The sequence below is a fragment of the Oryctolagus cuniculus genome, chromosome 12 (genome assembly GCF_964237555.1).
Source record: "Oryctolagus cuniculus chromosome 12, mOryCun1.1, whole genome shotgun sequence".
Taxonomy (NCBI): domain Eukaryota; kingdom Metazoa; phylum Chordata; class Mammalia; order Lagomorpha; family Leporidae; genus Oryctolagus; species Oryctolagus cuniculus.
In genome coordinates this window covers 30,317,716-30,340,804 of record NC_091443.1, presented here as the reverse complement: position 1 = coordinate 30,340,804, position 23,089 = coordinate 30,317,716, and the positions used below count along the sequence as shown (strand labels likewise).

Sequence of the window (23,089 nt, the reverse complement as noted above, 5' to 3'; positions counted from 1 at the left end):
TAGATGTTTTTGTTTTATAGGTAATCTAGAATTCAGAAATGAAAGACCCACCAAGTCTTTTTATTTATACATGTGATTGGGAGTAGAGTTTCATAGGGTATGTATGAATGGAAAGGATTTTTTCAATTTGCTATTCAGAACTACATGACTATTTACCATTTATTGATTGCCTATTAGGTGGCAAATGCCATATGGTGAACTTTCCTCATTTAGTGCAATCCAAAAATACCCTATGAGGTTTATTTGTAAATATGATAATGATCAAGATATTAAATGAATTACCAAAGGCCACACAGTGGGGATTTATGTACATATCTGTCTCCGATGGACATGTCCTTTCAGTTTATGATTATGATGATATGGAAAGCATCCAGTGCTTTGGTATATTTTAAGCAGTGGTCTGATTTATAGAACTTCAGGAATATTGAAAACTCAAGTGCCACTTGTCAACAACTATGTATCACCAATTACAGTCCAGTGTAAAGTGTCGAAATAGTACATCCTTCTTTTTCTACCCTTTGGTTATTTTGTATATGCTAGAACAAAGAATATAGTTAATTTACTTTTCTCATTATTAACTGCCTTGGCATAAGTTTTAATAATTACTGATCACAATGAATCTTATTATTTTTCAGAAAAAAATTCATTACTATTCTTTATTCCCATGGTTTCTTGAATTTAGTTTCAAAAAACAACTATAAATTGCTCTTTCATTGAGCAAGTGAAAGAAATATTGTTTTTAGAAGAAAACTAAATTATTATTTGCTTATAATGATTTATAATTTTCCTAAGGCCACACAAAGAATACATTAAATCCTTACCACCACTGTATTCTTTTTTACCATGATAAGGACTACCAGCTTCAAAATTGTAGTCTTGGTTTGGGAGAGCCTTGAGTGGTAGAATTTCATCTCAGAACACTTGATAATGATCTGGCTAAGTGTATACTTAACAATAGCTATAAGATTCTATCATCATTTGATAAATTTTTCATGAAGGTAAGACAACATTAACTATTTCTTTTTTGACAGACAGAGTTAGACAGTGTGAGAGAGAGACAGAGAGTAAGGTCTTCCTTCCGTTGGTTCACCCCCGAAATGGCCGCTGTGGCCAGCGCTGCGCAGATCCGAAGCCAGGAGCCAGGTGTTTCCTCCTGGTCTCCATGCGGGTGCAGGGCCCAAACACTTGGGCCATCCTCCACTGCCTTCCCGGGCCACAGCAGAGAGCTGGACTGGAAGAGGAGCAAGCGGGACAGAATCTGGCACCCCAACTGGGACTAGAACCCTGGGTGCCAGCGCCGCAGGTGGAGGATTAGCCAAGTGATCCGTGGCGCTGGCCAACTATTTCAATAGCTATGAAATATATAACCTTCTCAGATATTTTGAATCACTAATTAATATTGATATTTGATTTCCATTTAGTATATCTTTGCTGCTAATGTAATCTAGAGAAAGCAGTAATCAAATTCTGTAATAAGTGTATTACTGTTTTGTGTTAGATTTAATTTTTTTATTTGAAATATAGAGTGTCTGAGCGAGGGAGTGACAGAGAAAAATCTTTCATTTACTGGTTAATTCCCCCAAATACTTGCTATGGCCATGCCTGGGCCAGTCTGGAGTCAGGAGCCTGAAACTCCATCCAGGTCTCCCATGTAGGTAGCAGGTGTCCAAGTGCTTGGGCCATACTCTGCCTTCCCAGGTGTATCAGCAGGGAGCTGGATCAGAATGGGGGCAAGCAGAACTCAAATCCCTGCTTTGATATGGGATGCTGGCATCATAAGCTGTGGCTTAGCCTGCTGTGCTGCAAAGCTGGCCCCTTGGGTGTCTTAGTATTTTTTATGTTGCTGTATTACAATGTTACAGACTGGATAATTTACAAACAAAACCTTACAAACTTTCTGTTCTGGATGTTAGTATGTTCAAGAGCATAATGCTGGCATCTTTCTGCCTTCTGGAAAGGGCCCTTTTGTTACGCGATAATATGGTAAAAGCCATCTGATAACACAGAACAAGTGTACCAGCTTCGGTTGCTCTTCCTCTTCTTTTAAAGCCATTAATGCCAGGAAGGGGGCCTACACGGATGACCTTTACTACATCTGGTTACTTCCCCAAGGGCCCACCTCTAAATACCATTAATTTATGAGTTTGGGGATTAAATTTCCAACACAAAAACTTTTGTCACATGGTTTACCTTTTGAAACATTTAGCTACTTTTTAGAAGTTTCTGATCCTTCCCCTTTATATACTGTATTGGTTGCATAAAACCAAACCTTTTGAAACTTTAAAAAAAAAATCCTTCACCCAAATGATTATTGGTAACTTCAGGAATTTGTCAGTTGCCTTATGTAATGATGAATAGATCCAATAAGCACGTCTATAATAATACAAAGTAAACTATGATTTTATTGTGAAATTCTCATAGATGGAAAATTAAAGTGAGTATTTATTCTGTCCATTTCATTTTACAATAATCTTGCCACTTATTTTTGTACCATGTATTTCAATTGCCTGTTTAGTGAAAAATAAAGAAACCTATAATTAAAAAAAAAAAAAAAAACTTTTGGATGACACAGTCAAATTATACCATTTGGCCCCTGATCCCTCAAATTCATGTACTTTCACAAGTGAAATACATTAATCTCATACCAGTAGCCCCAAGGTCTTAAATTGTTCTAACATCAACTCAAAAGTCCAGTCCAGATTGTTAACTGAATTAGATACGGGTGAGAATCAAGGCATGTTTGATCCTGTGGCAATTAATTATTATCTATTTCCAAACCATGATGATGGGATAAGCATAGGACAGGTATCCCCATTTCTAAAAGGGGAAAAAAAAAGGCCAAGGGGAAACAAAAAGGTAGTAACAAGTCCCAAGTTAAGTCCAAAAGTCCAAAACCCAACCTGGAAAACAACATTAAATCTTAGAGCTCCAGAATCTGTTTTCATTGCACATCCTGCAACTTGTACACGCTGGTATTGGGGTCGAGTCTCAGGCTGACCTGTCACCATGGCTTTGCTAGACTCAGCCCATGCTTCAGCGCTCTCAGATTGGTGTTTCATATCTACAGCTCTCCCAGGCTGATGTTGCATTTGGCAGCTATAGTTCTGGGATTTTGACAGCACACAAACTAACAAAAAAAAACTGATGCATTTCTATAATATTTCTAAGTCATTATAAAATATGTTGAGTAGAAAATGGGATGCTCTGAGGAATTGAAAGTTTGATTTTCATCCTTGCTTCCCCCTGAAATGTGGTTTTATTTATATTACACCACTGGGAGAGGGCAACAAATTTAACATTTGAAGCACCAGAAAAGGAATGTTAATTGGTGAATGGAGAAGGGGAAATAAAGCAAAGTAGAGGGCTGCTAGACACTAATTTCCTCTCTTTGCTGTTGTTTCAAAAATAATTTCCATTACAGAAAAGCAAATGTCTTGTGGATGAAAAGTGAGTGGCAAAGTGCATGTTGGAATTGTGGTAGCTGGTTATAGGAATAGATCAGGCAAGCCATCCACTCATTTATGCTTCTCTATGATACTGGCTTAGTATATCACTCTTTATACATCATAGCTAATACCATAGGTTAGAAGAAAATCAATTTATGCATGTGGAAATGCTTTTCTTGGTTTATATATTGATTTAAATAAAATTTTATGGACTAAGATTAGCTAGTTACAACTATATTATGTTAATGGAGTTTTAGCCTTTGTATTTTTGTCTCCTCTGTTGAACCATTTAACTTCTTCCATTGTTTTTTGCTCTTAATTTAATTCTCTTTTACAATCAGATATATACTCAGTTATTGATATGGTATCTTTGGTATAATCCCTTAATATATTGGTGTACTGCCGGCGCTGCGGCTCACTAGGCTAATCCTCCGCCTAGCGGCGCCGGCACACCGGGTTCTAGTCCCGGTTGGGGCGCCGGATTCTGTCCCGGTTGCCCCTCTTCCAGGCCAGCTCTCTGCTGTGGCCCGGGAGTGCAGTGGAGGATGGCCCAGGTGCTTGGGCCCTGCACCCCATGGGAGACCAGGAGAAGCACCTGGCTCCTGGCTCCTGCCATCGGATCAGCGCGGTGTGCCGGCCGCAGCGCGGCGGCCGTGGCGGCCATTGGAGGGTGAACCAACGGCAAAGGAAGACCTTTCTCTCTGTCTCTCTCTCTCACTGTCCACTCTGCCTGTCAAAAAATAAAAAAATATATATATATATATTGGTGTACTATACCTTGGCTAGATAAGGCAAAGATGAAGACTTCTAAGCTTTGGAAAACTCTCATAGCTTCTGTTAACTTTAAAATAACTTTATTTTTACCACCAATTATTACTGTCTGTAGAATCCATCTTATGACAACACTGCCACCAACCACTCAACTGTAATTATTCATTGAAAAATGGAGATGAAACCATAATTAATGTAAAAGGGTACATCAAAAAGTTTGTGGAAAAATGCAGTTAAGTGATACAATTATTTTGTTGCAAATTTGTTGAACTCCGTGCATGCATAGTTTTTTTCACAATATACATTTTCGTGAACTTTATGAATAACTTTTATATTTGAAGAGAATTTAAAAATAAAATAAATGAAATATACTTTTGTTTATTTCTGGATGATAACATGCAATTTACTTTTGCTTATCACAGGTAGTTATATTAGAATGATTTGATAGTTGCAGATGACCATTAATTACTATTTAATTTATAAGGAGTATGAAAACTCAATTTTTTTGTACAAGTGAAATGGTGTAGATTATTCATAATAGACCATGAATTCAGTGTTGCAATTTATGAGTTTGAACAGCATGACTAGTTTACTTTTAGGAATAAGTTTTATATCAATAGATTTTTTTTTCTCTCTGTGAATCTATTTTCCAGATTGTTGAGATGATTCTAATTAGTGCTCAGTGCATATAATATTAGCTTATCATTTCAATCTTATAAATTTTATTTCAGTTAATGACTTTGGCCATTTTGCTTACCAATGTTTGAGAACATTTGTTCATTTCAGTGCTACATTGAGAATTGAATTAAGAAAAAGGTTTTTCCTTATTAATTGTGGTTATGGAATTGAGATACTAATTTCTTTACTTTGGGAAATAGAAGAATGCTGCATTACTGGGGAAGAATTGAAGCATGGTTATGTTAGCTATAGAATTTAGTGTGTGTTATTTCCACTGGATTATAGATAGGTCAAGAGGTGAACTAGTGTAAAAACTCCTTAAGATTAGAAGCAATTATGCCCAGAAGTATTGATATTTTTTCCCTAAGTATTGTATAGAACACAGAGTTTAGGTACTGAATTTGAGGAACCTAAATCTTGGGGAAGGAGAAGAAAAAAATATAAGCAAAATATAATTTTGAAAGACTGTTTTACACACCAGAAATCAAATATAAATTTAATAAAATAAATTTATAAAACAGAAAATTGTTTTAAAGTTATAAAAATAAATGACATTTTGTCAAATATCTTGCATCTAATACATCTACAGTGAAGCTTTCTTGAAGATTCAGTTTGCATAGCCAGGATTATGAACATTCTTCAGGCTAACACAAGAAAGGACTTCTGTTGCCACATTTTGTTTCTTAAATCATATTCCAGTGGTCTTTTGAACATTAGATTTCTCTAGCTCAGCTGTGCTGTGTTTCTTGTATTTTAACAAAGCTTGTTTTATCCATCAGGGAGAATGGATGAAAACCTTTAATAGATGAGCCCTATAGTGTTTTTCTTAGCATAAAAGAAAGACAGAACCTTGTGTTGGGACCAAAGAAGAGAAATACATGCATAAAACCACAACTGCTGCTTGAGCTTTTCCTGCAGATGGCACTGGTGCCACTTAGATAAGGAATATTTTGTGCTCAGTAGCTTGGAAGTTCTTTGTGCACACTGGAAAGGTTCATATGTACTAGGAAACTACATGGATGTCTTTCTTTTCTTTTTTAAAGATTTATTTATTTATCTGAAAGTCAGAGTTACACAGAGAGAAGGCGAGGCAGAGAGAGAGAGAGAGAGAGAGAGGGAGAGGTTTTCCATCTGCTGGTTCACTCTTCAGTTGGCCGCAATGGCAGGGGCTGCGCTGATCCGAAGCCAGGAGCCAGGAGCTTTCTCCGCGTTTCTCTCGTGGGTGCAGTGGCCCAAGGACTTGGGCCATCTTCTACTGCTTCCCCAGGCCAAAGCAGAGAGCTGGATGGGAAGTGGAACAGCTGGGACTAAACCAGTGCCCATATAGGATGCCGGCACTGCAGGCAGCGGCTTTACCTGCTTACACCACAACGCTGGCCTATAGATGTCTTTCAGTAAGTACTAACTTACCTGTGTATGCCTGAATGCTAGCATGGTTCAGTCATTTTGGAGGTCTGTTTTTCAATTAATGCCTTCACATGGACAGTAAAATTTGATGGAGTATTCTTTTTTGAGTAGGGAAAAGATCTACTTACTAAAATTACGTTAAAAACTCCATTAAAACTTAAGGACCATTCTCCAAGTTGCATTGCTTGAAAAATCCAGTATAGTCTGGGAATAATAAATATCATAGGAATTTGGAGAGACATATTGTAGTTTTTTTAAATAAAAATATTTTATTCTGATAAAATCCAGGAAAATAGGACTGGCATTGTGGTACAATGAGTTAAGCTGCTGCCTGTGATATAGGCTACCCATATGGGCACTGGTTCAAGCCCTGGCTTCTCCACTTCAATCCAGCTCCCTGCTAATGCAGCAGAAGATGGCTCAAGTGTTTGGGTCCCTGCACCCACTTGAGAGGTCTGGAAGAAGCCCCAGGCTCCTGGCCTCAGCCCAGATCTGGCTGTTGTGGCTATTTAGGGATGAACCAGCATATGGAGTATCTCTCTTTCCCTCACTCTGTAACTCTATCTTTCAAATAAATAAAAAAAATCTTTAAATATATTTATGTACATATATGTATACATATATATGATATCCTATAATTAAAAAATCCTGGAAGATGTATTCTTATATCACTTGGCTAATCCTCCGCCTGCGGCACCGGCACCCAGGGTTCTAGTCCCGGTTGGGTCGCTGGATTCTGTCCCGGTTGCTCCTCTTCCAGGCCAGCTCTCTGCTGTGGCCAGGGAGTGCAGTGGAGGATGGCCCAAGTCCTTGGGCCCTGCACCCCATGGGAGACCAGGAGGAAGCATCTGGCTCCTGGCTTCAGATTGGTGCAGCGCTGGCCGTAGCAGCCATTTGAGGGGTGAACCAACGGAAGGAAGACCTTACTCTCTGTCTCTCTCTCTCACTGTCTAACTCTGTCTGTCAAAAAAAAAAAAGTATATTTAACAAAGTTTTAATGAGCATTTATGTGTGGTAAAGCACTGGGTCATGCTATGTAGTATTCAAAGATTAAAAACAAACAAGGGGCTGGTGTTGTGGCATAGAGGGTAAAGCTGCCGCCTATAGTGCTGGCATCCCATATTGATGCTGGTCCACTTCCGATCCAGCTCTCTGCTATGCTCTGGGAAAACAGTGGAAGATGGCCCAGATCCTTGGGCCCCTGCACCAGTGTATGAGACCCAGAAGAAGCTCCTGGCTTCTGATTGGTCCAGCTCTGTCCATTGTGACCATTTGGGGAGTGAACTAGCAGATGGACGACGACTCTCTCTCTCTTTCCTCTCTTCTCTGCTTCTCTGTAACTTTGCGTTCCAAATATAATAAATGAATCTTTAAAAAAATTGAAAAACAAACAAAAAACACAATCCCCATCTTCTCAGATATGTCAAGCTAATTACAAAATAGATATATTCATTAATATATGGCACGCAAGTTAGTTTGGTAAGTGCTCTAAAAATTACCAGTAAGATATTATTGGAGTAAGGATGGGGTGTCAAAGAGGGTTTTAGATGGGCTGTGAAAGAAGGGACTAGTCAATTTAATATAAAGTGTAGGCAGAGACAAGTTAAAATTCCCAGTAAAAGAAGTGTATGAACAAAGTAGTATGTAGAGAATGGTGTTCTGTTTGGATTTAATGACTTATTCAAGAGCTAATATATTCTAGGCTTCTGCTAGGTGTTCTAAATTCTGACTGCATACCACTCTTTGCTCCTGTGCTCTTGGACATGTTATTTAACTACTCTGTTCCTTTGTTTCTTCATTTGTAAAATGGGAATATAAGAGTTTCTGAGAGGATTAAATTAGCTAAGATACGTATGGCATTTAATTAGATTAATAAATATTACTATTATTATAAAAATAAATGTTATACATGAGTATTTGCATTTTATGCCAATCATTTTAAAAGGTTGATTTTATTTTATCAGGAGACTAGACTAAGAATTAGGTATCCCTACAGTTTTACAAATAAGAAAATGTAGGCTTAGGTATACTAATTAACTTGCTAAAGATGTTACAAGCTGCATTTGTACTCAGGCCAAGTCTATCCACATTTTTTCTGCATCCCTCTTCACTTCTTATATAATTAAGTTGATTGTAATCAGTCTGTGTGATGAATGGATGGCAAGGAGATTCAGTAGGACCTAAAGATGGTAGAGGTCCAGAATGGAAGATTTCAATGCTTGCCCAAGGATTTAAACATTACTTATTATATAATAGAAATTTATTTGTGGATTATCGTGGACACTGGCTATCTCCCTTTGCAAAGAATGAAAGAAAGCTGACATGCTGAAGTCAATTAAAAGGTGTAGTTGAAGGCTAATTTAAAAAATTCAAATGTTAAGGGCAGATGCAGTGGCAGAGCAGATTAAGTCGTGGCCTGTAACACTGACATCCCTTATGGGTGCTGGTTTGAGTCCCAGCTGTTCTACTTCTGATCCAGCTCCCTACTAATGAAACTGGGAAAGCAGCAGAAGATGGCCCAAGTCCCTGGGCCTCTTGTGGGAGACCCACAAGAAGCTCCTGTCTCCTGGCTTTGGCCTGGCTCAGTTTAGGTCATTGGTATCATTTTGGGAGTGAAATATTGGATGGAAGATTTCTCTCTCTCTCTTTCTCTCACTCTCTGTCTCTCCTTCTTTCTGTAACTCTGAATTTTAGGTTAAAAAAAAAAGTCTTAAAAATACTTGATTAAAATCTATTTCCCTTCTGACTGTAAGTTCAATGAGAACAGGGACTATACACGAATCTATACATATATGTTTAAATTATAAGTGAATAATTGGCATGCTTCCTGAAATCTACAGATTTAAGATAAAAATCTTAAAAATTCAGATACTAAATTTCTATTGCCATTTCTTTATAGGTTGATACACTCTTCCAAGAGAATGTTCTTACAGTATAAGGCTGAATCATCTAAGGAGACAGGTAAGAGACTTGAACATGGATGACTGTTTAAACTTTTATGTGTAGACAGAGGTTGAAGAAAACAGAGTAAGATGAGTTCTGAGTGTTATGGGTTCAAGTAATGGAAGAGTTTCAGGAGCGAACAAATTATTGGCTGCTGTACAGGCAAAAGCTAAGAACTCATTGGACTTCCTGTCTAGGTGGACATCTGTGAAAATTGAAAGAACAGATTCAGTCCATTATTGGAGTTTCAGCAAATGGGTGAAGTAAAAGGAGATTAAGAAAAAATAAGTGAGGACAAGTAGACTAGTCTTGAGAGAAAAATTCTGGATAAAACAGAAAAAATAACACATGGTTGTCATTTAAGGGGGAAGTGTTATAACTAAGGAGACTATCATTGAAGTGCTTCTTTTAGTGTAAAGGAGGGAATATATTAGTAGTTCAAGGGGCAACATTAACAAAGGAGACTAAAAAGATTCATCTGAAGAAGGAGAGGAGAAATCAGTAAGATATTTTTGTATATGTGTAGACATACTGCCGAAGAGACCTTCAAGAGAGTGATTCATAATGTCAAATGCAGAAGATCAGTCTAACAGGATGTAGACTATTGTTGGAAGGATGTCACTGGAAGAGTGAGAACCGAGGTGTAGGGAATTTGTCTTTTTGAGAAGCTTGAAATGCTTAGTTATAAAATGGAGAGGAAAGAGGCAGATTCAGATGTGTTTTTAGTGAGTGTGTTTCTGAAGGATGGGTATATATTTATTATTGTTGTGGTAACTGATATTAGAGCTGAAGCCAGAGAAAGAGAGGTGAGTGATGGCCAAGGAGGCAGTGAGAGTGAATGTGATCTGGAGTTAAAAGAGTTTAGTCATCCAGTGCAATGAAATTGGAGAGGAGGAGGGTGACATGAATTTAATATAACTGTGAGTGGGGGTGGAATGTTGAAGGGACTCCTTTTTCATCAATAGAGTGAACAAGGGCTGTTAAATAGTCTCTGAAACTTCAAAGAGGAAATAGGGTGACAAGGGCTATTAAATATACTCTGGGCCGGCACGGTGGCTCACTTGGTTAATCCTCTGCCTGTGGTGCCAGCATCCCATATGGGCACCGGGTTCTAGTCCCAGTTGCTCCTCTTCCAGTCCAGCTCTCTGCTGTGGCCCAGGAGGGCAGTGGAGGATGGCCTAAGTCCATGAGCCCCTGCACCCGCTTGGGAGACCAGGAAGAAGCACCTGGCTCCTGGCTTCAGATCTGTGCAGCGCAGGCCGTGGCGGACATTTGGGGAGTGAACCAATGGAAAGAAGACCTTTCTCTCTCTCTCACTGTCTATAACTCTATCTGTCAAATAAAAAAAATACATATATATATATATACACACTCTGATTTCTAATATATAACACATGAAGGTTTTGACTAATTCTCTAGTTTTAATCTCTTTTTTCTCCCTAATGCAACATTGCTATTGTAGTACTGTCACCCAATTACTTGTTGATATCCTGTGTTTTTGCATATGATGCATCTTCCATCAGAAAGTTCTTCCTTCAGATACCTCTGCAGTTTGAGTTAAATGGTTTAATTTCCTCTTTTGTAGTCCACTATGGTCCAAACTCTATAATCTCCCCCAAATGAACTTCCATAGGTTGAGAGATCTTTAAGAACAGGTACCACTTTCCACTCATTTTTGTATTCCTAAACCTCAGCACACAATAGTTGTTCAATAGATATTTATTGAGTTTAATTTCTTCATTTTCCAAAATAACATGTTGTGTGTTTTGAAGTTTTTATAGCAATTGGAGATTATTCCAGTTAATAAGTGTTCCATTTATAATGCTGAACTAGAGACAGATTTTATTTTAAAACTAGTAGAAATTGGCCAGCGCTGTGGCTTAATAGGCTAATCCTCCACCTGTGGTGCCGGCACCCTGGGTTCTAGTCCTGGTCGGGGCGCTGGATTCTGTCCCTGGTGTTCCTCTTCCAGTCCAGCTCTCTGCTGTGGCCCGGGAATGCAGTGGAGGATGGCCCAAGTGTTTGGGCCCTGCACCCGCATGGGAGACCAGGAGAAGCACCTGGCTTTGGGTCAGCATGGTGTGCAGGCCACCGGAGTGGCCATTGGGGGGTGAACCAACAGAAAAGGAAGACCTTTCTCTCTGTCTCTCTCACTGTCCACTCTGCCTGTCAAAAAAAAAAAAAAAAAAAACTAGTAGAAATTATATTTTACTGGCTAAATCAGTCTTTTAAATCACACTTTCATGCTGTCTTTGCTTGTTTGACTTAGTGTGTGTATCTGTACAACAGTGTGTCAATCATGGATCACTAAAAAGTATTAAATCTCTAAAGGGCGGATTTTTGTTTTAATTTCTAAATCTATAACATAAGTTTTCCTGGGCCAGGCACAATAGATGCCTAACAAATAGCTAGTATGCTTTATTAAATAAGTAGACTGAAGTACTATATACAAGTACAGTGTCTTGGAGAATTCATTTAATATTCCTATGTCCTAGTTACTGCCCTATGAAGTGCCTTCATGTGCTTTTTCTCCAAATCTGTAGTTCAGAATTAAGAAGACCAAATTTGATGAATAATTTTCATAGAAGGACACTATATAAATAATTATTCAACTGGGGAAATGGTCTTCGTCATTTGTTGCCTTTTCAGTGGGTAACTATAGATGGATAATAAAATCTGCAGCTGTCATCTTTGTGTGCAAAGTTCAACAATACATGACAGATGTTTTTTTATTTTATTTAAATGAATATAGACTTATTGACACAGTTCTTTAAATGATCAACTCTTTCTTTTGTCTTATTTATTTCAATTTTTTAAATTAAAAAGACATTAAAGAATTATACTTATTTATGGAGTACCATGTGATGCCTTGTGAATGTATGTTTTGTGTAATGTCCAGTCATGATAAATAGATCTTTCTACTCAAGAATTTAACCTTTAATGATGGTGAAAACAGCTACTTCATATTTGCAACTTCCTTCTTCACTGATTTGCTAGACTTAGACTTCTCATCTCAGAATATTACGTCCTGGCTTGTTTTTCTTCCTTTGCCATAAGCTTTATCACTTTTGGAGTGCAAACAATAGCAGCATGTATTGATGGTTTTCATATTACATGTTGACAATGCTACTACTCAGGAATGGGAATGTGATCAAAAGACAGATATGACGGTCTATCCTTTCCAGAGAACATTGCTGTGATAAGGAACCCTCAAAGGACTTTTTCTGTTTTAGTTCCCAAAATTACTTTGAGGTGTGTATCATACTTTTTATTGTCCAAATGTATGCTATTGCTAAGTTTCTGAAGGTTTTTTGACATCATATCCTAGAGTTTTACTTCTGTGAGTTTGTTTACCACATTTACAAAGAAATAGCAGTGTTGATATTATTTACCTTATTCTTTTATCCAAGGCCCAACTTACTCTGTAATTTAATTTTCAATAGATTGAATACAAAGGAAAACAATGAGCTGCCTTGCACAACACTTCCTACAGCCCTTTCCTTGAAAATGTTGGGAGAACACTATTGCAGAAACGTAACCTCCTAACTGTCTCGTATTCCCCTGTACTTCCAGAGATCAATGACTCAAGATAGAAGGCACTTACATTGTATTTAGGTTTGTCAGCCATAAAAACAATTGACATGTGTGTGGAATGTGATTTTATATAAAATTCATCACATGAGTTACATATAAACCAACATCTTAATTGATAAGTATTGATAAAATACTCTTTTGTTCATCCTATAAACATGAAAATCAAGGAGAATGCATTAAATTGGATTAAAATGAATAAAATAGAAAAAAGAGCATAGAATTAGAGGAGAAACTGCCTATAACCCAAATGGGAATACAATTTAGTATAGTTAGGAGGGGAAATTGATAAAAGTGATCATATAAATTTTCAAGGATTTGTGACACTTCAGAATCAAGAAGGACTACACTGGAAAATTATAAACTCTGTGTTTATTTATTTTTCAGTAAAGATTAATGGAGTACACACTATATTTTATGTGCTTCTTTAGACCCTGGGGGGCCGGCGCAGCAGCTCACTTGGCTAATCCTCCGCCTACAGTGCCAGCACCCAGGGTTCTAGTCCTGGTTGGGGCGCCAGATTCTGTCCCGGTTGCTCCTCTTCCAGTCCAGCTCTCTGCTGTGGCCCGGGAGGGCAGTGGAGGATGGCCCAAGTGTTTGGGCCCTGCACCCGCATGGGAGACCAGGAGGAAACACCTGGCTCCTGGCTTCGGATCGGCGCAGTGCTTTGGCCGTAGCGGCCATTTAGGGGGTGAACCAACAGAAAGGAAGATGTTTCTCTCTGTTTCTCTCTCTCTCACTGTCTAACTGCTTGTTAAAAAAAAAAAAGTTAGACCCTGGGGATTTAGTAGTGAGCAAAAGAATAAAAATCTCGGCTTTACCAGAGCTTACAGATTAATGTTCAGAATATATTAATAGTCCATTCAAATTTTTAAAAATTATGAAAAACCTCAGAGAAATGAGCAAAGAAGATGAGCAGGTGATTGAGAAAAGAGAAAGTACAAGTGGACAGTGAACACTGAACATGTGTTTTTTAAATTCTTTTTTAAAAATTTTATTTAAGGTACACAAATTTAATGTATTTCATATATACAAATTCAGGAACATAGTGATACTTACCGCCCTATCCTACTTCCTGCCCATGCTTCCACCCTTCTTACTCCCCCCTCTCCTAATCCACTCTTCAGTTTTATGAAGATCTATTTTCAATTCTCTTTATACTTATAAAATTAACCCTACACTAAGTAAAGAGTTCAACAAATATGCACTTCATTTAAAGCTTCCGTAATAATAAGAAGTATAAGCCAAAACAATGAAATTTAAAAAATTATCCTGAAAAATTTTGGAAGTTAAAGGATTGACAATTTTAGTGTTAGTGATGGTACTGAACAATGGTTAGTTTCAAATAACTTAAATGAGCATATGTTGTTACAATCCTTTCAGGAAATAATCTGGTAGAATTTTCAACTCCCTTCTTACATGTGTATCTGCTATGAAGGGAAGGTTTGTGTGCCCCCAAAATTCTTATGTTGATACTGTAGTCCCTAATGTGATGATATTAGGAGATACAGCCTTTGGAAAATAACTAAGTTTGAATTAGTCACAAGGGTAGGAACTTCGTGATAGGTTTAATGTCCTTATGAAAAGAGAGAGTATTATTTATGTAATATAAACATAAACACAAACAAAACAAAGCCATTTAGTTTTCCATGTATGCATGTACACATATTTCTTTATCTTATGTGTATTTAAAAAGTCTTCAGAAAGTTTATGGAAAGGGTGTGTGGTGAAAAATCTATGCATGGGTTTCAATTTGTTTTTGCACCAAATAAATTTATCTTTTACTTCTTTTCCATGAAGTTTTTGAAGTACCATTCACTATATCAGTGTATATGATAAATATGCTAACAGTGGTTGAGCTTCTGGATAGGCAAAGGGGCTTCATTAAAAGACTGAGAGAAATTTATCATCATCTAAATTACTTTAAATTCTATACAAGAATAACTGATACAATAATTGTATAATTGAAGTTGTTTAAATAAGAAAGTGAACAGAAGTTAGAGGGAAGAAAAGATTTGACAATCAAGAGAATGACAGGAAGTAAGTTTTCCAGAGCATGAGAACCTGGCATCTCATCACATTTGTCTATGAAGGCATTTGCTGGAGAACTGAGAAAAAAGAATAGAAAAATGGAATTGTAAGTGTTTATAAATATGTTTAAGATTGGATCAAGTTCTATGTGTTTTCTTCAAATAAATTCATTGTTTTTTTTTACTTTTATTTAATGAATATAAATTTCCAAAGTACAGCTTATGGATTACAATGGCTTCCCCCCCATAACATCCCTCCCACCCGCAACCCTCCCCTTTCCCACTCCCTCTCCCCTTCCATTCACATCAAGATTCATTTTCGTTTCTCTTTATATACAGAAGACCAGTTTAGCATACATTAAGAAAAGATTTCAACAGTTTGCTCCCACACAGAAACATAAAGTGAAAAATACTGTTTGAGTACTAGTTATAGCATTAAATCTCAATGTACAGCACACTAAGGACAAAGATCCTACATGAGGAGTAAGTGCACAGTGACTCCTGTTGTTGACTTAACAAATTGACACTCTTGTTTATGGCCTCAGTAATCACCCTAGGCTCTTGTCATGAGCTGCCAAGGCTATGGAAGCCCCCTGAGTTCACTGACTCTGATAATTTTTAGACAAGGCCATGGTCAAAGTGGAAGTTCTTTCCTCCCTTCAGAGAAAGGTACCTCCTTCTTTGATGACCCATTCTTTCCACTGGGATCTCACTCGCAGAGATCTTTCATTTAGTTTTTTTTTTTTTTTTTTTTTTTCCAGAGTGTCTTGGCTTTCCATGCCTGAAATACTCTCATGGGCTTTTCAGCTGGATCCGCATGCCTTAAGGGCTGATTCTGAGGCCAGAGTGCTGTTTAGGACATCTGCCATTCTATGGGTCTGCTGTGTATCTCACTTCCCATGATGGATCCTTCTCTCCCTTTTTGATTCTATCAGCTAGTATTTGCAGACACTATTCTTGTTTATGTGATCCCTTTGGTTCTTAGTCTTAGAACCAAAGGACTAAGAACCAAATAAATTCATTATTTAAGGAACTACTTTCTTATTAATAATATTATAATCATGACTATTTTCACTAGCTTTAAACTGCTGTAAATTTCTTCTAAGGCAGCTAAGACTTACACATTTTGATGAGAGTGATTTTGGGGTTTAACTTAATTTTTAAGTTATTTTTTTTTTTAAAAAACCTTCAGCTTTGGTGGAAGAGCTAGACTGTATGACATGAAGACAAAGTGACCTCAAAAACCCTTACACTATTTTTCTCATATGTAACGTATTTCTCAGTGTTAAGCAAGAGCTTGTTTCTTCCACTTCATCAGATTCACCTTTCTTGTTCTAATTTTACTTCTTTTCTTTATGCAGTTGGGCCCGGGTACAACCACAAATGTTTTAGAATTAGAGAAAAATTTTCACGCAGTTTATTTTTTAATTTCTGAGAAAATTTTGCTTCTGTGTTCTCTGGTCAGATATTTGTTTTTCTTTTACAGTTTCCTTTCCCCATCCCACTCCCAACTTATGGTTGATCTTACCATCCAGTGTGTTTTTCCCCCCAATCTGATTTGACTATCAAGTGTTTTAGGATGACAGTTCTTCAAACTTAATTTACAATAGAACTGTAAAGCGTATGCTATTTTAGACCAATTCTTAACCAGAACAAAAGACTCTGCCTTTTAGATTTATGGTGATTTCATTATACCCAATAATACTGTTGAATGGGTTCATGTTAGTGGCATTAGCCTGAAGGTTGGCTTGTAAACCTGACGATATGTTTTATGTTTTACAAAAGAGGCAGGACTGGTACTGTGGCATAATGGATAAAGCCATGGCCTGCAGTGCTAGCATCCCATATGGGAGCTGCTTTGAGTCCCAGCTGCTCCACTTCCCATCCAGCTCTCTGCTGTGTCCTAGGAAAGCAGTAGAAGATGGCCTAAGTCCTTGGGCCCTTGCATCTGCGTGGGAGACCCAGAGAAAGCTCCTGGCTGCTGGCTTTGGATTGGCACAGCTCTTGCTGTTGTGGCCATTTGTGGAGTGAACCAGGGGATAGAAGACCTCTTTCTCTCTCTGCCTCTGAAACTTTGCCTTTCAAATAAAATCAATAAATTAAAAAAACATGACTCAAAGGACAGTCTGATTGTGGTGAACTTGATTATTCTCCCTTCACCAGAAAGAAAGAAAGAAAGAAAGAAAGAAAGAAAGAAAGAAAGAAAGAAAGAGAGAGAAAGAGAGAGAGAAAAGAAAGGAAGGCAGGCAGTCAGAGGCCAGAGCTGTGGCATAGAAGGTTAAGCCACTGCCTACAGTGCTGGAATACTATATGGATGCCAACTTGAATCCTAACTGCTCCACTTCCAAACTTTCTCCATGCTAATGTGCCTGGGAAAGCAGTGGAATATGACTCAAGTGCTTGGGCCTCTGTACCCACGTGGGAGAACTAGATGATGCTCCTGGCTCTTGGCTTTGGCCTGGCCCAACCCCAGCCATTGTGGCCATTTGGGGAATGAACCAGCAAATGGAAGATCTCTCTCTTCTCTCCCTCTGTATTTCTGCCTTTAAATTAAATAAGTAAATCTTTTAAAAAAAGAAAGCAGTAGTTCCTCTCTAAGATGTGCAGCACATCAAAGGTAGAAAAAAGTCCACAAAAACATCTTGTTTGAATTTTAACAAAAATTTTATACTATATAGGTCTTAGCTTTTTTTTTTTCTAAGACAGAGTTACAGAGAGAGGTAGAGATAGAGAGAGAGAGAGAGATCTTCCATCCTCTGGTTCACTCCCCAGATGGCCACAACAGCTGGAGCTGAGCTGATCCGAAGCCAGGAGCCAGGAGCTTCTTCCAGGTCTCCCACATGGGTGCAGGAGCTGAAGGACTTGGGCCATTTTGTACTGCTTTCCCAGGCCGTAGCAGAGAGCTGGAGCAGCTGGGACTTGAACTGGCGCCCAAGTGAGATGGTGGCACTTTAGGCCAGGGCTCTCACCCACTGTGCCACAGTACTGGCCCCTTAGTTCTTTGTATAAAATATATTTTCATTTTTAATTGACACATACTAGTATATATTTATGGAGTGTGGTGTGATATTTTAATATATGCATACAATGTGTACAATAAGATTGGGGTGATTGGCATATCATCACCTCATTTATCATTTCTTTGTTTTGGGAACATTCAAAGTGCTCTCTACTAATTTTTTTGAGATTTATTTATTTACTTGAAAGTCACAAATATAGAGAATAAGAGCGAGAGAGTGAGTGAGAGAGATCTTCCATCTGCTGGTTCACTCCCCAGTTGGCTGCAACAGCTAGTGCTGGACTAGGTGGAATCAGGAGCCAGGACCTTCTAGGTCTTCCATGTGAGTGGCAGGGGCCTCAACACTTGGATCATCTTCCACTGCTTTTCCCAGGCCCTTAGCAGGGAGCTGGTTGTGGGCATTGCAAGTGGCAGCTTTACTTGCTATTTCACAACTCTGATCCCATCTACTATTGTAAAATATAGAATTAATTATTGCCAATCATACTTATCTTACTATATTGTTTCTAGCATTAGAAGTTAGTCTTTCTATCAAACTGCATGCCTATGCCCATTAACTATCCTCTATCTACTACCTGTCCTACTCTCAAATTTCCCACCCTTTGGTAACCATTATTCCACACCCCACTTCTATGAGATCATGTTTTTCAGTTTTCTGTGGATTAAGTTTTAAGCAGAGATATGAGGTCATTGGACTTGCGTTTTATGTTTTTAGCTGTGGTACAGGATGTATTGGAGAGAATACAAATAAGACTATTAAGCTATGTTTGTGTGTATTTGTGTGTGTATGTGGGAGACCTGGATTGAGTTCCTCTTTCCCAGCTTTCTGGACCTGCCCACTTTGGCTGTTGCAGGCATCTGAGGAGTGAACTATACATGGGAGATGTTTGTCTTCAAATAAATGAAATTTAAAAAATAAAAAAAAAAACTTACCATATAGTTGCAATCTAGCAAAATTTCTTGTCTTAGTTACTGCTACCTCTAGCAAGCACTGCAGGAGATTTCAAGATCTCAAGATTATTAGGAGGCAGCAAAAACTTTGAATCTGATGACTGAGAAAACATAGTTCAGCTTTTTCTATTCCCTTGACTTCAGATTGTTAAGAAATCATGAACCTTATATCAAGAAAAAAAGATAGATTATACCTACTTCAACATCTATCTCAAGGTATATTTCTAACTTCTTTAAATAAAAAAGATAGATATTGGGAAAGTCAGCAGTCACCACTGCCTTTCCCTGTGCGGGTGATGGAGATAAAGTCAATCAACCTGAGCATCTGCCTGGGTCAGCAGACTAAAAGACACTTTTGACACGGGAATGAATTTCAGGATATAGTGCTCTCTCCAAAATGCATTCTGATTTCAACCCTGGATTCCTCTTACTGTTTTTTAAAAGGAAGGTCGATGTTCTTACTGCAGCAAACTGTCTACCTTTTCCTATGCTATTTTTCATAGGTTATTTTAAAGACTGTCCATCTCATAATTTTAACACAAAACCACTTTTCCTGATTGCATTCTCACCTCCAGGAGCATGATTTTCAAAAGTCAAAAGGGGAAAAAGGAATCTTTCTTCCGCAGGACACAGCACACATTTACTGCTACATTTCTGTCAGGTTTCCAAAAGTGAAATTAAAATGGGAGTGATGAATGAAAGTAGTGTTCTCCTGTCCCCTTCTCTTTTCAAGCCTACTTTATTCTCCTTTCATCCATTATTAATCTCCTTTTCTCAATTCTGTTGTTCACACTATGTTTAATTAGATAGACATTTGTTCCTACTAAGTGCATATTCCCGAAAAAGAGAATATTCTCTTGTCTTAGTTGTGGGTGGGAATGCACATTAGAAAGAAATGGAATACAGTGAGCTTGAGTTTCTTGAACATGGGATTCTTTTGGTCAACAGATATTGAACGCTAGGTACAAGGGGCACAAACTGCCTTTGAGGGACTCCAGGTTAATGGGGAGGCCTATTATGTATTCACCATTGTAATACAATGTTGTAAGTATTATACAAGTATTTACACAATTCTGTATGAATAAATACTCTGAACTCATGGAGTTCAGATGGAGGGCAAGGAAGGTGTTATAAAGGAGATGATACCATGCGACAAAGAAAAACAACAGTGAACAGAAGGGTGTAAAGGCAATTCCAGGAAGTGTACACGTCACGTGGCAAGGAATAAAGGAGGAATGCATTTAATAATTGTTCAGTGTGGTTAGAAAAATAGGTGACTGGAATGGAGTTTGCTGAAGAACTCAGGATGGGGAATGACCAGATTTGGGGTTACTTTGGCAGGAATAACCAGTTGTAGTTCTTAGTGTTTTATATGTTTTTTCATGTTTACTCCTCACAAAAATTCCAGGTCAAGTCCTGAAACCTCTATTTTACACCAAAGGAGTCTATGCTAAGATAAGGTAAAAACAAACTAAAATACTTTCCAAATTTACATAGGCAGAAGGTGGTAGAGGCTATAATGGAAATCAAATCTAAAAGGTTTTCTAATAGGCTATGTAACAATTGATAAAAGAGTGGATGTCAGAGGAGGCTTACCTGTGAAGAATGTGGATGACATGGAAAGTTGAATTTTATGTGTATGCACCCAAAGCAGTGGTAGGAATCAAAAGAAACATTTCAAGCAATAGGAAAGTAATATTCCATTTTATAGAAAAAGAATGGTGCTTTCAAGATTTCTTTTGCTATTAGTGATATGGAGTCATTAGTATTAGTCAAAGATTTGCCTCAAGAAAGTATTTGGCCAGGAACAGAATATAATTAAATTGTTTTATGGCAATGGATGTACTCATCAACATACAGTTAAACTAAAATATGATTTCATTTAAGGAGCTCAGGGTTGTGTTGCAGCAGGTTAAGCCAATGCTTGTGATGCTGGCATCCAATATCCAAGTACCTGTTCAAGGCCTAAATACTCTGCCTCTCATTCAGCTTCCTGCTAAGGCACTTGGGAAAGCAGGAGAAGATGGCTCTAGTACTTGGGTCCTCTGCTATCTATGTGGGAGACCAGGATGGAGTTCCTGGCTCCTGACTTTAACCTGGCCCAGACCTCGCTATTATGGTTGTTTGAAGAGTTAACTAGCAGGTGGAAAACCACTCTTTGTCTCTCCATCTTGCTTTGTAAGCTACCTGGCAAATCAGCTAATTAATCAATCAATCATCAGTCAAATCTTAAAAAATAAAATGTTATTTAGGGAAGCACCTTGAAAAGAACAAGAAACTAAGACCAGGTGACTGCATGATTTCTAGCACACTTTTAGCTTACCCACATTTAAATAAACTAAGAACACAGACAGTAGCTCAAATACATTTGCAAGAGCACTGCTTTCATGATTATTTAGGGTTGATGTCAACATAGGATCCAAACAGAAACTTATTGTGACACAATGACTGGCTTAGCTAGGCTTTTCAGGCTATGTGATAAATTTTAAATTGGTATAAATTTGAAGCAAAAGTGTTAGCATCAGGTGGAGGTCAGCACAACACTTTATCTGAAACAAAATACATATGGTAATCTGTTCCTCTGTGGGAAATAAAAATATAAATCAAGAGGGGGCCCTATGTCTAGTCCTATATTATCCTTAAACTGCATGTGCAGAAATGCAGTTGATGCTAAAAGCACAGTGACCTGTTACGTGGCAAATGACTACATTTATTTCCTTCCCTATTTATTTTTAAGTGAGTGAAACCAGAATAAGCCAAACTATTTGATACTTTAATCTGTTCATATTCTCCTTAACTGAAAAGTACATGCACACTATAAAAGAAATCTTAATATATAAATTACCCTGAAAAAAGATTTTATCCCAAAACACTAACATGATGCAATATTTTTTCTCTGAATTCCATTCAAGATTGTGATTGTAAGCTTAATGTATTCAAACTGCTTCTTCGGCTTTGAATTCTGGTATTTTTCTTGCTGATCTGAACAAGTTACTTAACATTTCTGAGCCTCAATTTCTTCATCTGAAAAATAGGAATAAAACTCACATCCCTCCCAGGGCTGGTGTGAAAATTTACTATGAGGGTGTACAGGGAGCAGGTGGGTGCTGCTGAATTCCTGATGACCTCCCCCTGCTCAGCCTGCAGTAGGCCATATGAAAATTGTTTTGGCTTCAACATCTGGTTGCTGCCAAAGTAGACAGTCCAACAGAGAGATATACTTGTCTAAAAAGAAATTAAAGATGTTACATGTTTTTGACTTCATCTGACTCTTATACATTAACTGGTATTAAATTTTGTTTTATGTTAATTTTGTTATTTATTAAAAATGCAGTTTTGATACTTCTGTTTTTGCACAAGCTACTGCTTCTCATCAGAATGGATTTAGAAGTAGCTAACAGCAGAACAAGGTGGCAAGTTTATGCATGACTTACTAAAATGCTTTCTTTTCTCCCACCGAAGTCCAGTGCTGCTTGAGAGAACAGTTTGGTTCTAACTGCCAGTCTGCAGGTTAAAGCACAAATCTCAGTGTCTCCCTAATGCCAGAAATGGTGTTAAAGCCAACCAAAAGGCTTCAGTGAAACCCAGGATACCTCTGCCAAGAACTGGAATAAGGGTCTTTTCTTAAAAAAAAAATTATTTTTTTCTTTTCCTTGCTGCTGACTTTGGAATCTTCAGTTTATTGGCTGCTATGGAAACAAGTGACATATGTAAGTTCCCAGGGCAAAAGTGCCAGCCTATGAATAATGTATATTCAAGGTAGCACCAGACCCATCAGTGATGAGAATATTCAGTTCTAAAGCATCCAAAAATCTTACAGAAATAGTCAAAGCAAAGAGGGCACTGTCTCAGGGACTTCAACGACAATTGCCTAAATCTCTACTGGCTTGAATATACCTGGTTGGACATAAATAGTAGGTAGTCGGAGTGTGGCTGTGTCACAATGCAAATTTACATTTTGATCAGAACACATTGATTTTTTTCCCCACATATAATGAATACAATATTAATAAGAATATTGACTTGATATTTAGTTTAATTAACTTTATTTTGGCAAAATCCATTTTAAAATTAACTCCTTCTGGTATTCTGCTTTAGAAATCAATACTTATGAAGTCACTAACAAAGCAAATAACTATGGATTGATTCTATTGGCTCATAGTTTGTTGTCAGTGGAACTATCCCCAGAAAACTTCAACATACAAAAGGCTACTATTGACTGTGTATTTTCATTTTCATCTGGGTTATTTTAT

The 23,089-nt window shown here is 37.8% G+C and overlaps 1 long non-coding RNA gene across 1 annotated transcript in view; it reads left to right on the top strand.

The window, feature by feature from the left end:
* The first annotated feature begins 9,208 nt into the window (after positions 1-9,208).
* The window catches only part of LOC127483718 (uncharacterized), a 162,113-nt gene continuing 148,232 nt past the window's right edge, over positions 9,209-23,089 (top strand). The window contains exon 1 of the long non-coding RNA XR_007910243.2: positions 9,209-9,263. This is a non-coding gene — a long non-coding RNA (uncharacterized lncRNA). The remainder of the gene's footprint in view (positions 9,264-23,089) is intronic.